Raw genomic sequence first — 14,576 nt, 5'->3', positions numbered from 1 at the left:
TGTCTCACCTGGACTCAGCCCCCTGCCCCCAGCTTAGTTCCTTTCTTCTTCAGGTGTTTTCAACAGTCTTCCTTCTTGGGCAGGGAGGCAGTGAAGAAGAACCCAGAGATTAACTCACTCCCCAGACTTAAGTAGGATTTATATATAGTGGGAATCTTTTGTTCCCTAGCCCACTCCCTTTCAGTGGAAAAATACTAGCTCAAGATGGGGACCCTATACCAGGTGACATGATCACATGACCTTGTAGTGTCCAAGCAGCATCCCAAGAAGCTTCTCAGGAAGGTGGGAGATTAGTATCTTCAAAGTCCCATTGTCTTTCTTAATGGCCCATGAAGGCTGATTGCCTTCTATCTGGTGGGTGTTCCCCCAAGTACACACACAGTTGTAATTGATACATAGTCAATATTCCTAACTTTAGATACAGAAATGATACATGCATACAAATTGGATAATCACATTCAGTAAATCATAACCTTTCCAATGATATCTCACATGACCCATCTTGCATGAAACATATCTTAGTTATGCCATATTCATATTTTAACAATAGTTTTATGAAGAATATAGGGTGCAGCATCACATCAATATTTAGTCTCCTCTGTATAACTACATCTTGATATGCTAAACAGTCTGAGAGGATTGCTCTACCGAAGTGATGACTGCAGGAGTTTTATAATGGAGCTCAGCTTTTTTTGAGATGGCTGGAATGCCTTAACACCTGACAGAGCCAGATTATGAGCATCACAGAAACATAATTATGTAATTCTTTTAACAATGAAAGAGCTATGGGCATAACCACACATGTGTAGTTGAGTAAATCCAGTCAGTTAAAAAATAGAAACTCTTTGTTTTAGGACCAAATTCTATTTCCTTTGAAGTCCCTGGTAAAACTCCCATTGACTTTAATGGGGTGAGAATCTGACTGTAAGAAAACACCAGACATATGGAAAAACAGTTAAGAACAGTCATTTTACTGGTTAGCTCCCCAGCAATTCAACATAAAATTGAACTCCAAGCACGATACAGAAGTACAACCATTAATTCAGGTACAATGCAGGAAAATATGGAATTATTGACCCTAGAAGAGAATAATACACTTATATATATATATATATATATATACACATTTATATTTTAAATGTTAAAACATGCTTATCCAACAAGTGCTAAGTGCACCCATAAAAATCAAATCCAGATAGTTTCTTAACTGCATCAGGCCTTTGGGTTCTAATAGATCTATTGGGTCTGAGGTAGAAGCAAATTTCAGTCGAGCATTCTCAGTCAAGGAATGCCCTGTCTCCATTCCTCAAGCACTCAAATTGAGGGACTGCTAGCAAAAGTGCCCCAGCTCAGGGGCAGCAGGTTTCTATAATTTTTGGTGGTGCCCAGAATAGGTCCAAGTCCTGCCCCCCGACATCTGCCTTGTAAACCAATATATATATTTTTAAATATTGTAAAAATGTGAGGGCTCTGGGGTCGGGCTGGTGATGAGGGGTTTGGGGAGTGGTAGGGGCTCAGCCAGAGGGTTGCGGTGAGGAGGAGAGGGCTGTGGGTGGGGACGGGGTTGAGGGGTACATGATGCAGGAGGGGGCTCAGGGCTAGGGCAGAGGGTTTGGGTGTGGGGGATGAGGGCTCTGGCTGGGGGTGCGGGCTCTGGGTATGAGGAGTTTGGGGTGCTTGCAGGCTAACCCGGGACTGGGGCCAGAGAGGAGGACTGCACCCAGCCCTCTCTGGGGGAGGGACCCTCCCCCCCCCACACCAGCACTCACCTCACACCACTGTCACTGCATGTGCTCCTAAGGCCCCTCTCAGGCCAGGAAGCCCCCTCACCTCCCCTGTGCTGGATGCTGGGGGGCATGCCATCACATGTGCACCTCCTCCCCTGCTGCTGCTCCTCACTGTAGCTTCACTGGGGGTGGAGGGTGGGACTGCCCCTTGCCCAGCATGGGGCAGGAGTGGTGACTGCAGCGGGGAGGCTCCTGTGCTGGTGGAGGGTCCCGCTGGAAAAGGGAAGGGTCCGAGTCGGAAGGGCAGGGTCAGGGTCAGCCTGCCCTGGCACTAGAGGATGAGGGGGTACTAGGAACCTGCGGCGGCAGTTGATGCCGGGAGCCAGCAGAGCGGAGTGCAGCGCGGAGCTGCAGGGGGCAGCCACCAGCTTGAAGCAGGGACGCTCTAGAGCCAGCGTGCGGGGGCAGCAAGTGGGGGCCAGGGAACACTCAGGGAAGGCATGCGGGGATGGCAGGTGGGGCCAGGGGAGAGACCTGGCCCCAAACATTGGTGAATCTGGGCCCTGAATATTGCTGGAGCCCAGGCACCATGGGACCATATAGCTTGCCGCCCTTTCCCCAGCTGATTATAGCTGTTGTGGCAACCTCTAATGTAACTCTTCTCGTGACCTAGTTTAAATCCTGTCTGCATGTTTTATCCAAAAAAACCGAGGAGTCCTTGTGGCACCTTAAAGACTAACAAATTTATTTGGGCGTAAGCTTTCGTGGGCTAAAACCCCCTTCATCAGATGCATGAAATGGAAAATACAGTAGCAGGTATAAATATATGAAAGGATAGGAGTTGCCTTACCAAGTGTGAGGTCAGTCTAACGAGACAATTCACTTAACAACAGGATACCAAGGGAGGGAAGGTAACTTTTGAAGTGGTAATGAGAGTGGTCCATTTCAGACAGTTGACAAGAAGGTGTGAGTAACAGTAGGGGGAAATTAGTATTGGGGAAAATAGGTTTAGGTTTTGTAATGACCCAACCCTCCCAGTCTTTATTCAGGCCTAATCTGATGGTGTCCAGTTTGCAAATTAATTCCAGTTCTGCAGTTTCACATTGGAGTCTGTTTTTGAAGGTTTTTTTGTTGAAGAATTGACACTTTTAGGTCTGTTATTGAGGGACCAGGAGATGGTTCTCCTACTGGTTTTTGAATGTTATGCTTCCTGATGTCAGATTTGTGTCCATTTATTCTTTTGCATAAAGACTGTCCGGTTTGGCCAATGTACCAGAGGGGCATTGCTGGCGCATGATGGCATATATCACATTGGTAGATGTGCCAGTAAATGAGCCCCTGATGGTGTGGCTGATGTGATTAGATCCTATGAATGGTGTCCCTTGAATAGCTGTGTGGACAGAGTTGGCACTGGGGTTTGTTGCAGGGTTTGGTTCCTGGGTTGGTGTTTTTGTTGTGTGGTGTGTAGTTGCTGATAAGTATTTGCTTCAGGTTGGAGGCCTGTCTGTAAGCCCCCCAGCATCCCTAGTGAAACTGATCCACTCCTGTTCAGATACAATTTTCTTTAATAAAGATCAAATGTCATGAATGGAATCCAAAATATGTACCCCCTTTTGGGCCAGCTAGCTCAGCTGGTTAGAGCGTGGTGCTAATAATGAAAAGGTCATGGGTTCAAGCCCCATGCTGGCCACTCCATGTGTGGAAATGAGAGGGTGACTCCTGCTCTTTGAGGGGGGGATGTGGAAACATTGGAATGAGTCCAGCGGAGGGCAACAAAAATGATTAGGGGGCTGGAGCACATGACTTATGAGGAGAGGCTGAGGGAACTGGGATTGTTTAGCCTGCAGAAGAGAAGAATGAGGGGGGATTTGATAGCTGCTTTCAACTACCTAAAAGGAGGTTCCAAAGAGGATAGAGCTCAGCTGTTCTCAGTGGTGGCAGATGACAGAACAAGGAGTAATGGTCTCAAGTTGCAGTAGGGGAGGTTTAGGTTGGATATTAGGAAAAACTTTTTCACTAGGAGGGTGGTGAAGCACTGTAATGGGTTACCTAGGGAGGTGGTGGAGTCTCCTTCCTTAGAGGTTTTTAAGGTCAGGCTTGACAAAGCCCTGGCTGGGAAGTTTTATTTGGGGATTGGTCCAGCTCTGAGCAGGGGGTTGGACTAGATGACCTCCTGAGGTCCCTTCCAACCCTGATATTCTATGATTCTACATCTTACTTCATATTCTCAACCAGCTGTTCAGTCTCTGGATTTAATTGTGGGTGTTCTGGTGGTACTGGCCTCATTTCTAAGAAAGCTGCTTTTGCTTGTTTCCTTTTGCTCCTTTCCTTTTGCTCCTTTTAGTTTTCTAATCTCTTAAGGCCATATCTGTCAATTATACCAGTTAACTCCAATTTGAGCTACTGGTTTCCTGCACTGGGAGCATAGGACACTTCCTTAATATCTTTTTTTTTTCTGCTCTGCTCATGTTATTCTTGGTCTCAGTCTACACCTGTGTGTTTCTCTCAATTTCTCTAGCAGACTTGATCTGTCAGATACGGCTTTCACTTGCTCATAGTTGGCAGAAATCCTGATTAATTTATCTATGGCACATACTGTACCTTCTTTTTCTCAGGATAAACCCTATGTCTCATAGAATTTCTATTGGAATCTTTAATTGATTCTCTTCCAAAGTAGCTATTCTTTATGGTGTCAATGCCAAAAAAAAAAAAAAAACCACCACTGTAATATAAACAAAGTGGAATAGCATCATATTTACGTCAAAGATAATACATGATTGTCAAAGCTAATTAGGTGACCTTCCAGATACAGTTTTACTGCTTACAATTCAAAAACAAGAAATCTTCAGAAAAGAAAATCAAGGAACACTAAGTGAGGTGTTTGGAGAAAGTTCATATCTCATTCAACTGGAACTTTGGCACCAAAAGCAAACACTGGGGAAGTCTGACTTTTTGCTGCACTTTTTTTTTAAAGGCAGTTTTGTAAGTGTTTGCATAATGTTATCAGCTTTGCCTGTTACTTTAGGGTATGCTCATTTATTAGGGTTACTCTTCAGGGGGCATTCTGTACTTCTATTAATGTACTGCTTGTGTCACTTGTGTTCTCATACAGAACTCTACTTCTCCCTGCTGCAAGTTTCCTCCCAATGGAGCTACCCTGCAGGACCTAGGTTCCCCAAGGCTAGGTTCTTCCAGCCCCAAACTCAGATGAACACACACACACACACACACACACACACGCACACACACTTTAACAGAGCGTGTCTGAGAGAACCAGGTTAATCAGCACTCCCAGGCTGACCCCTTATATGTCCCTGGACTCAGTGGGCTGGGTCGAGCAGCACTTCCAAGCTGTCACCGTCATATGTCCCAGGTTCAGCACATTCCTATCCCCACTTTCACATTATAATTGTTTTGGTAGTAATCCACTTGATGAGCAAACCCCACAGGATTTTTGGACCATGCAGCGATCTTTTAGCTTAGGTATGAGGAGCGTTGTTGCAGAGCAAATGAGGAAACCAAAAAACACCCATGGGGGCGGGGGAGAAGGGAGGGAGAGAGAAGCAACCAGCTTAATCATGAAAGTTATTTATTGCCAAGTAGTAACCATAGGGGAGCCAAACAAACAAAACAGTTATAATATTAAATCTAAGTTAAACTTGATTATAAAAGTCAGGTTTAGAAAACTATAACTGATCACACAAGTTAGAGTCAGAAAGTGAAAGAGAGAGATTCTCACCACTCCGTGAAACTTGAATCGATCAGGGATCCCAGGTGGTGGTGGTAGCTGAGGGTCCGGAGTGCTGGAGACAGGCAGAGCCCCCAGCACGATCAGTCAGGAGAAGATGAAGTCCCAGTGGAATTGATACAGATTTTGGAACCAGGCATCAGAACACTTACTTGAGCATGGGTAGGGGTTATGTAGGGAAAGAACAATGGTTCAAGGGAGAACACTAGATTTGTTTATGTGTAAACTGATGGCTCAAGAGAGTATACCAAAGTTGTTTTTTTCAGGCTAGACAATGGGAGCTGATCATTCCTAGCTATGGGCGGTGTTCCTTCGAGGAAGCTCACAATGCAATTAGGCAGCTTCAGTATTTTGTATACCAAAAGGATTTATTACTAGAATTGGTCTGATAACTACTGAGCTAGGTGTGTACAGGCGCGGGTTCATTAACATCTGGAGCAGAGATTCCCCCATCATGCAGTACTTCCCTGCTTTCCTGGTCCCAGAGTTCCGTGCGGTTCTTGTCTTGGAATCTGTGTTCTCCATTCTGTATGCTAATGGCGATGCCTCCTTGTCTCATCTTCAATGCAAATGAGGCTAGGGGAGTTTCCTTAATCCTGTCATCCTTATCCCAAGGATTCAGGTGTGTCTCCCACGGACTTTTCATTGCTTTTTGTAAGTCTTTCTTCTGATCGAGTTTTGGTTCAAGCAGAGGCTGGGGGGGAGGGTCTTTTGTGAGTCGGACAGGCTGGGTACTGCAGCCTGGTTGCCCAAGAACACAGAGCTGCTAGGTAACAACAATGTGTAAAGCATTTTGAAAGTTTTATATATAAAAATTAAAAGACCACAACTTGATAACAGGTACCAGAAAACCCACAAGACAGACCCAGATTGTGAAATTTACAAATCTTGGCTTCATTGAAACTGCAAAAGTTTGCACTAGAAAAAATGTTTTTTTCAAGACAAATTATGATGATGATCCTCTTAGTCTCATCAAAAAGCAGCTTACTGCACAATTAGTCCTATAAGACCAGATCCTCAGGCGATGTATATTGTCCTAGGTCCACTGCAGTCAATAGAGCTATATGAGGATCTGGCCCATTGACTTTGATAGAACTACTCATGGGTGTAGAATACTACTTGGGGTGAGCAATGGTCCCAGAATCTGATTTTTCATGCTTCAAGGTTTGTTCAGCAAAATCTGTTTTTTCCACAGCTTTGCCTTCAACCTGCTGACAAAGTAGCAGAAACAATTTTCGTCAGTGCTGTAGTCTGTGTCCCACAGAAAATGTTCATTCTATTGCCTTAGTCTGTTTGAAAAGAAAAGGGGAGGAAAAGTATTTTTCCTAACTATTTGTCCTTTCTGCTTGGTGATTTCTCTTTGTTATTAAAAAGCAAATAAAGCAGCAATATCTTAGAAGAACTAATTTCTGATACTTTGGGATAGAGACTGGTCTGAACTTTTAATTGAGCAAAGGGGCCTCTGTCTTGGGTGCGGGGGATAGTTCAGTGGTTTGAGCATTGGCCTGCTAAATCCAGGGTTGTGAGCTCAACGGGGGCCACTTAGGGATCTGGGGCAAAAATCAGTACTTGGTCCTGTTAGTGAAGGCAGGGGGCTGGACTCAATGACCTTTCAGGGTCCCTTCCAGTTCTATGAGATAGGTATCTCTCTCTCTCTCTCTCTCTCTCTCTCTCTCTCTCTCTATAGTACCTTTCTCCACAGCACTCTACAACTTGATGTTTTGACTTTGAGCAACACTCCAGTCTCCCATTCCAAATGTGTGTCATGAGAACTATTATTCTAAGGAAAAACAAAGTGGCTGCAGTTTCCAATTGGGTTGAAGGGACAGCTTTCTTTTTAACACCTTTCCTCCAAAAGCAACATAATTGCATTCTTACTTTAACTCGCTGGAGACTGGAGACACATACGGGTCCTTCTTACAAACATTCACTTATGGCTAGCTTGAGGCCTTAGGCTCAGCTAAGGGCATTGGCTAGTTGAACAGCTCCAGGGTGCAATTATGCCCTCCATCCTCTTCTGCTTTGGTGGATTGTTTTGAGGACTACTTTACTACAGCACTCTTCAGGGCACAATATATTCCCCTGTTTGTAGTCAGCAAGCTTCACTAGCTGCTGTGTATATTATGGGGACAGAGCCATGGCTCTATCAATTCTTTGTCTCTTTCTGTCCATTTCCCAATCACTTACTCCCAGGAAGAAATATGAGCTGCACAGCCTTTGCTGTCTTCCCCATGCCTCCTTGCCATCTCAGGAGCTATCACTGGAGCAAATCAAGCCATTAGCTGATAGTAAGGAAACAACAGTGGCTTTGGTCCATTTTTGTTAGAACTTTCTTCTAATTTATACATGGCCAATTGGTACCCATTTGTCCTTGTGCCAGCATTGTCATTTAGCTTAAATAGCTCTTCTCTCTCCTTCGCTTAACCCTCTGGCATATTTACAGAGAGCAATCATCTCCCCCTCTCCTCCCTCCCCTTCATTTTACTAATGGCCAAGCTCTTTTAGTCTCCTCTGCTAAGACAGGCCCTCCATTCCCCTTATCATCCTTGTAGCCCTTTTCTGTACCTGCCGCAGTCCCAGTTTGAATTCATCTTTCTTGAACACAGAATTGACCAGAATTGTACACAGTATTCCAGATGATATCTTACCAGTGTCTTTTACAATAGTATCTTCCCTATCTCACCTGACATATTTATTTCCCTTTTTTTACAGCTGCATTACATTGGTGTTTGCATCCAGGTCAGTCTCTTCCTTTGCTGTTACCAGCTGATGAAACCCTGGTTTCTAGCAGGAATTCTTGTTGTTAGTCCCTAAGTGCATGACCTTGTACAATAAAATTTCATCCCATTTCTATCACTCCAATCCTCTAGGTCATCCAGTTCTTCCTGTACAATATTCTAATCTTCCTCCACCCACTAAGGTTTGGTTTGGTCACATTTATAGAAGAATTTGCCTAGTTTAAAAAAAAAAAAAAAAAACACACAGCCAAAAATTTCAGCAGTAACTTGAGGTACCTTAATGGGGCCTGGTTTTTAGAAGGTGGATGCTCAGCAAATCTTGGTAAGTTGTTTTAAATGCATTTGATTTGTAATAGCAACAAAAGTATATTGTGATTGAACAGCCAGTGTAATGAGAGAGCTTGTATGGAGAATTCCCTAGAACTACATTATAAGGAGTTGGACTAAAATATAATTGTAATTATATTACAACATACTTCATGCTGTGCTGCATACATGAAAACCCCTTCCAAATGCTATACACCAACTGCCTTGAAGAAATTTGATTTGATCTGAAGTCATTCCTAGAGTTGCAGGTGAGGGAATTGACAGTGATAAGAGGGGACTCCACAAACAGAAGGCTGTGGGGACAGAAGTTGAATTTTGGCAAGATCTAAAAAGATTTTTCCCAAGAAATATCCCATTATGCAGTAGCTAGATGACTATTGCAATAAGTTACACCAGGGATGCATTAGTAGGCTATGGGTGAATGCCTCAGGTGCACTATAAGGGATAAAGCTAAAGTGCATTTAGCCACCCAAGAAGCACAGCAACAACCATCTAATGTACACCTTCAAGTGGCTCATTGCTATTGGTTTAAAATGTCAAGAACAGCTTTTACATTGATTCATGCCAGCTGAACTTCACTGATTTAAATTAGTAACAGCTGAGACTCTCGTCATGAATTAAAAAAATATAAAATTAATAGTGTTTTTTATATTTTAAAAACACTTAACTGTTACATTGGTTTCATGCTGGTGTGACCCCACTGAAATCAACAGAGTTCACCAATGGTGTACCAGAGTAGAGAATTGGGTCCTTATTTCATAGTTTAAAAAATAGTAAACAGACACTTTCTGCAGCATATCATTCTGCTAGACAATGTAATTCATGGAGGGGGGAAGATTAAGACAAAATGTAGGGAGAAAACTGTAAACACCAGGCCCTAATACACCTCTGTGAAGTTGCGGGGAGGGAGAATACAATCCTGTCAAATCAAAAGGGGATCGCATTTTGCATCCACTTTGCCCATGTAAATGACTATTTACATGGTGCAGGGCATTAGCATCCCATTTCTCCACAATTTTTACTGTATAGATTGTAAAATATTTAGTGTGGAGTTTTTTGGGTGGTGTTGTTGTTGAACCAATTTTCTGGTCTTATGAGTCTCTTCTCCCTCTTTCCATCCTCCCAGTAGTCACTTCAAACTTCCTATTATGGAAACAAAACTGGGAACACTGACAATTACCGGATAATATAATAGGAATGTGAATTGAAAGTGGCCAGGAAAAGTCAGCTTTAAATTGCTACTCCCGGCTCTCTCTTCCCACTGTAGTCGTTCTTTGCTGCTGTTCTCTCTTACAGCGTGAACCAGAATGACTTGTTCATTAAGAAAGCTATTCAAATAGGCTCAGTAGAACATGTGAAGTGGGCTTATGTACACAAGAGAGAGGGTCCCCCTTCCCCTGACCACCGTCACCATCTAAAGCAGGTTTTTCAAATCAAGATTCATCTCCTGCTTTAACTTCTTGCATTCAGGGGTCACTAACAGCTCATCAACATGTGCCTGAGCATCACAGCTAGGTTACACAGGGAAGCAGCAGTTTCTGTTTGATGTCCCACTGCAGTAGTAAAAGCAATGGGAGATCCCACTCATGTTGCCAACATCAAGCATTCAAAGTCACCCCTCTAAAAATCATGAGATTGTCTTAAAATTCATAGTAAAACCAATACATTTAAGTTCTTTTAATTTTCTATCGAGCCTTTAGGGTGTACTCAGGTCATGGTTTTTAAGTCTTTTCTCTGCAGCGATGAGGGCCTAGAAACTTACTTAAAAAAAAAAAAGAAAGCGGAGAGTCTCATGTATTCACGACTCCAAGTGTTATGAGAGAGAGCTTCCTACTCACAAAAGGGAGCTGCAGCTAGAACCTCCCGGGGCCTGAGTTGTGCAACATCTTGTATGACAGGCTATAGAATAGCTGGAGACAGGTCAGAAGGCAGATCACAGTGACAAAAGATAAGGAAGCAGTCAGAGCTGCCCTGTTTGTAACATCTCAGATATATGAAATCAAGGTCTGTTACTGTGAAGCTTCAGAGATTTCTGTGTCTTATTGACAGAATCAGAACATGGTGTGAGAGTGGGATTTAAGCAATTTAAACTAGGCACTATTGAGGGCTCATTACCAGATACCTAAAATAGAAGAAATCCTACCTGACCTTGCTAAAGCAAAGATATTTTCAGTGGTAGATGCAAAAGATGGATCCTGGTGAGTCCTATTAGATTAACAAAGCAGTTCTTACCACCTTCAGGACACCAGTAGGCAAATACAGATGGCTGAGAATACCATTTGGAATCAAACCGTTTGCAGAAGAATATCACTGCCGCCAGCAAGCTATCAAGAGGATTAGCGTAATAGCTGATGACATTTTAGTGAATGGTGTGGTGATACAATGGAAAAGGCAATATCAGATCATGAGTGTAGTCTCACTAATCTCCTAGAAAGGGCCAGGGAGGTCAACCTAAAACAGAACAAGCAAAAGATATGACTGCAACTCACTGAAGTACCTTACATGGAACACTTGCTGACCTCACAAGACCTGCACCCAGATCCAGAAAAGGTAAAAGTAACACAACAAATTCCCAAACCTTTTAATGCCAAGCCTCTGCAATGGTATTAGGATTTGTAAATTACCTGACCAAATCCCTACCTTGTCTCTCAGACATATGTGATTTGAACCTCTTAGATGCTTATTAGATATAGGTGCAATGTGGAACTGGCTACCCCCATATGACACAGTTTTTCAACCGCATTAAAGTCTTGGTCACCATACACCCTGTGCTAAAACATGATGATGTGAAAGAACAGTTACCATACAGCAGGATGCCAGTGAAACTGGACTTGGAGCAGCCCTCCTGCAAAACACACAACTGTTAGCCTTTGCATTAAGGTCCTTATCTCCCACAGAAAGACAATATGCTCAAAATGAAAAAGAACATCTAGAAATTGTATTTGCTTGTAAAAAATTTGATCAGTACATATGAGGTCAAAAATCCATGCATATTGAAAGTGACTGCAAGCCACCTGAAGTCACTTTCAAGAAACCACTGCTAACAACTCCAAAAAGCCTCCAACATATGCTATTAAGAGTACAATGTTATCACCTATATGTAGGGCCCTACCAAATTCGCAGTCATAGGATTTTAAAAATTGTAAATGTCATGATTTCAGCTATTTTAAATCTGAAATTTCACGGTGTTGTAATTGTAGGGGTCCTGACCCAAAAAGGAGTTGTGCGGGAGGGTGGGGGGTGTCTCACAAGGTTATTGTAGGGAGGTTGTGATACTGCTACCTTTACTTCTGTGCTGCTGCTGGTGGCAGTGCTGCCTTCAGAGCTGAGCAGCTGGAGAGTGGCGGCTGCTGGCTGGGAGCCCAGCTCTGAAGGCAGAGCCACCGCCAGTAGCTGTGCAGAAGTAAGGATGCATGGTATGATATTGCCACCTATACTTCTGCCCTGCTGCCTGCAGAGCTGGGCCCTCAGTCAGCAGCTGCCACTGTCCAGCCACCTAGCTCTGAAGGCAGCAGCGCAGAAGTAAGAATGGCATGGTATGGTATTGCCACTCTTACTTCTGTGCTGCTGCTAGCAGGGTGCTGCCTTCAGAGCTGGGCTCCCGGCCAACAGCTGCTGCTCTCCAGCTGCCAAGCTCTGAAGGCAGCGCACAAGTAAGGTTGGCAATACCATGACTCCCCTAAAGTAACCTTGCAACCCCCAATTTGAGAAATGCTGGTTTTCACTGTGAAATCTGTATAGTATAGGGTAAAAGCACACAAGACCAAATTTTATGGTGGGAGACCAGATTTCACGGTCCGTGGCATGTTTTTCATGGCTGCGAATTTGGTAGGGCTCTACCTATATGTATGCTATGAAAAAGGAACCAAAATGTATATAAACATCCAGAGCACAAGAATCTGAAACATCTGAACAAAATGATGAAATCCTTTACTTAATTTAAACAAAATCCGCAAAGAAATAGGAATATAGCTGATTTAATTAACACTTTGTTTCCCAGCAAGGACTACAGAAAGTCTGTGAGCATATGCTACAGAATAAAAAGCTACAAATTCTGACATCTGTTATTTTAACAGGATGGCTGAACACGTGAAGAGGCACCAGAGGCCACTTGTGAATACTTGGAACTATTGTGGTGAACTCAGTGTGCAGGACAACATTACATTCAAAGGCAACAAAAACGTGTACCTAAGGTCTCTTTTCTTAAAGCCTTATCTTGAATACATCGCAGCCACTGTGGGATAGAAGTGTGTCTACAGAAGCTAGGGATGTAGTATACAGGCCAAATATCAGTGAAATTAAAGATCTGATAAGGAACTGCAACACATGTGCAAAATCTCAAGCAAGTCAGCAGAAGGAAACTTTGAAGATACATAGCATTCCCAGCAGACCCTGGGGCAAGGAGATAATTGACCTTTTTTGTTGTAAACAACACTTACTACCTCATCATACTTGATTTACTACTCTGAATTTTGGGAATGAAATGAACTATCAAACACCACTATAGCAACTTCAGTAGGCACAGCATGCTCATATAATGGACCACAGTTCATCAGCAAGGAATTTGCACACTTTGTCAAAGATTGCAGCCTCTCCCTACAACAGTCAGTCCAATGGCAAAGCTGAATCAGACGTCAAAATTGCAAAAACTCTCTTAAAGAAAACCTTAAAGAACAAGTAAAACAAGTGGCAAGCCATTCTGGTGTGGAGAAATACTCTACTGAAGGCATGACCTGTGCAATATCTAATGTCCAGACACCCACACCCATTGGCTGTAGATAACCATGTACTATTAAAACCTGAAGCAGTGGAAGGAGTCACAGGTCAAGTAGAGGAGAAGTGCAACAAAGTTTTAAAGCCTACTATGACTGTCAGGCCAAAGGCCTTCCAGAGATACAATCTGGAGAACCAGTAAGAGTGTGAGTATTTCTTCAGGACAGGTCCCTCACATGGAAAAGGGCAACATGCCTGAAGCAGATAAATCCCCGCTCCTGTACTGTTGCAGTTGGTGGACATACATATTGCTGGAACTGTAAATTAATCCATCCCATACAATATCCTACAGCCAATGGAAACCACATAGAGGGTGAAGAGGAACTGCAAGATCCTCCTTACAATGATACATGGAATAAAATGAATTCACTGCCTAACACACACACACACACACACGCACGCACACGCACGCACACGCACACACACCCCAGAGGTGGAACCAATGACAAGTTAAATACAGTAGCCTTTTCTGGTACCATGAGAAGTATTCACACATGAAATGACATTAAACCACCTTCCATGTACAAAGACTTTGACCTGACTGATTGGTAAACCATTAACCCTCCCAAACCGTACCAGTTGTTGCATAAATTCTGTGAAGTACCATTTTAGTATTTATTGTTTTATTACAGAACCACATCTTCTTACTGTCCTAAACAAATAAGACTAAGAGGAGGTTACGAGAGACAGCTTCCTACCCACGAGAAGGAGCTGCAGCTAGAACCTCCAAGGGCCCGAGCTATGAGACATCCTATGTAGACTAGTCAGCACCGGGTCACAGGGCAGATCACAGTGACAAAAGATAAGGAATCAGTCAGTGCTGCAGCCCTGTTTGTAACGTCTCAGATATGTGAAATCAAGGTCTGTTACTGTGAAGCCTCAGGGACTTCTGTGTCTTATTGACAGAACCAGAATACCATGAACTGGGGGCTTTAAGAAAAATGCCAAATATTGAGAGACTTGTGATAAAATCGCAAGATGTGTCAACAATGGGGACCATTGAGTCGTTCCTGAAGGGGTGGGAGACTCATCATGTGCTCTCACGCGTGATCAGCCAGTGAAGAAGTCAGAGTGATAATTCCACCCCTTCATGGGGTGGTTAGCATGGCTAGCAGCACTAGTCTGCAGTGCTCACTTGGAGGAGCTGTCAGAGGAGCACAAAGACTGGATTTCTAATCAAACCCTATCTGGGGAGGAACTTTTAATCCTTTCCTCCCTGCTCCTTTACTCACCTGCACAGGGCCAGTCACAATAGCTGCTTAT

General features: G+C 43.4%; 1 non-coding gene across 1 annotated transcript; it reads left to right on the top strand.

The window, feature by feature from the left end:
- The first annotated feature begins 3,343 nt into the window (after nt 1-3,343).
- Nucleotides 3,344-3,417, top strand: TRNAI-AAU (transfer RNA isoleucine (anticodon AAU)). Its single transcript has one exon. It is a non-coding gene; the product is annotated as a tRNA-Ile (tRNA).
- The last annotated feature ends 11,159 nt before the right edge of the window (nt 3,418-14,576 follow it).

Source organism: Chrysemys picta, chromosome 5, assembly GCF_011386835.1.
Source record: "Chrysemys picta bellii isolate R12L10 chromosome 5, ASM1138683v2, whole genome shotgun sequence".
Lineage (NCBI taxonomy): Eukaryota > Metazoa > Chordata > Testudines > Emydidae > Chrysemys > Chrysemys picta.
The sequence above is the reverse complement of the archived record's forward strand: the minus strand, read 5'-3'. Positions and strand labels throughout refer to the sequence as shown.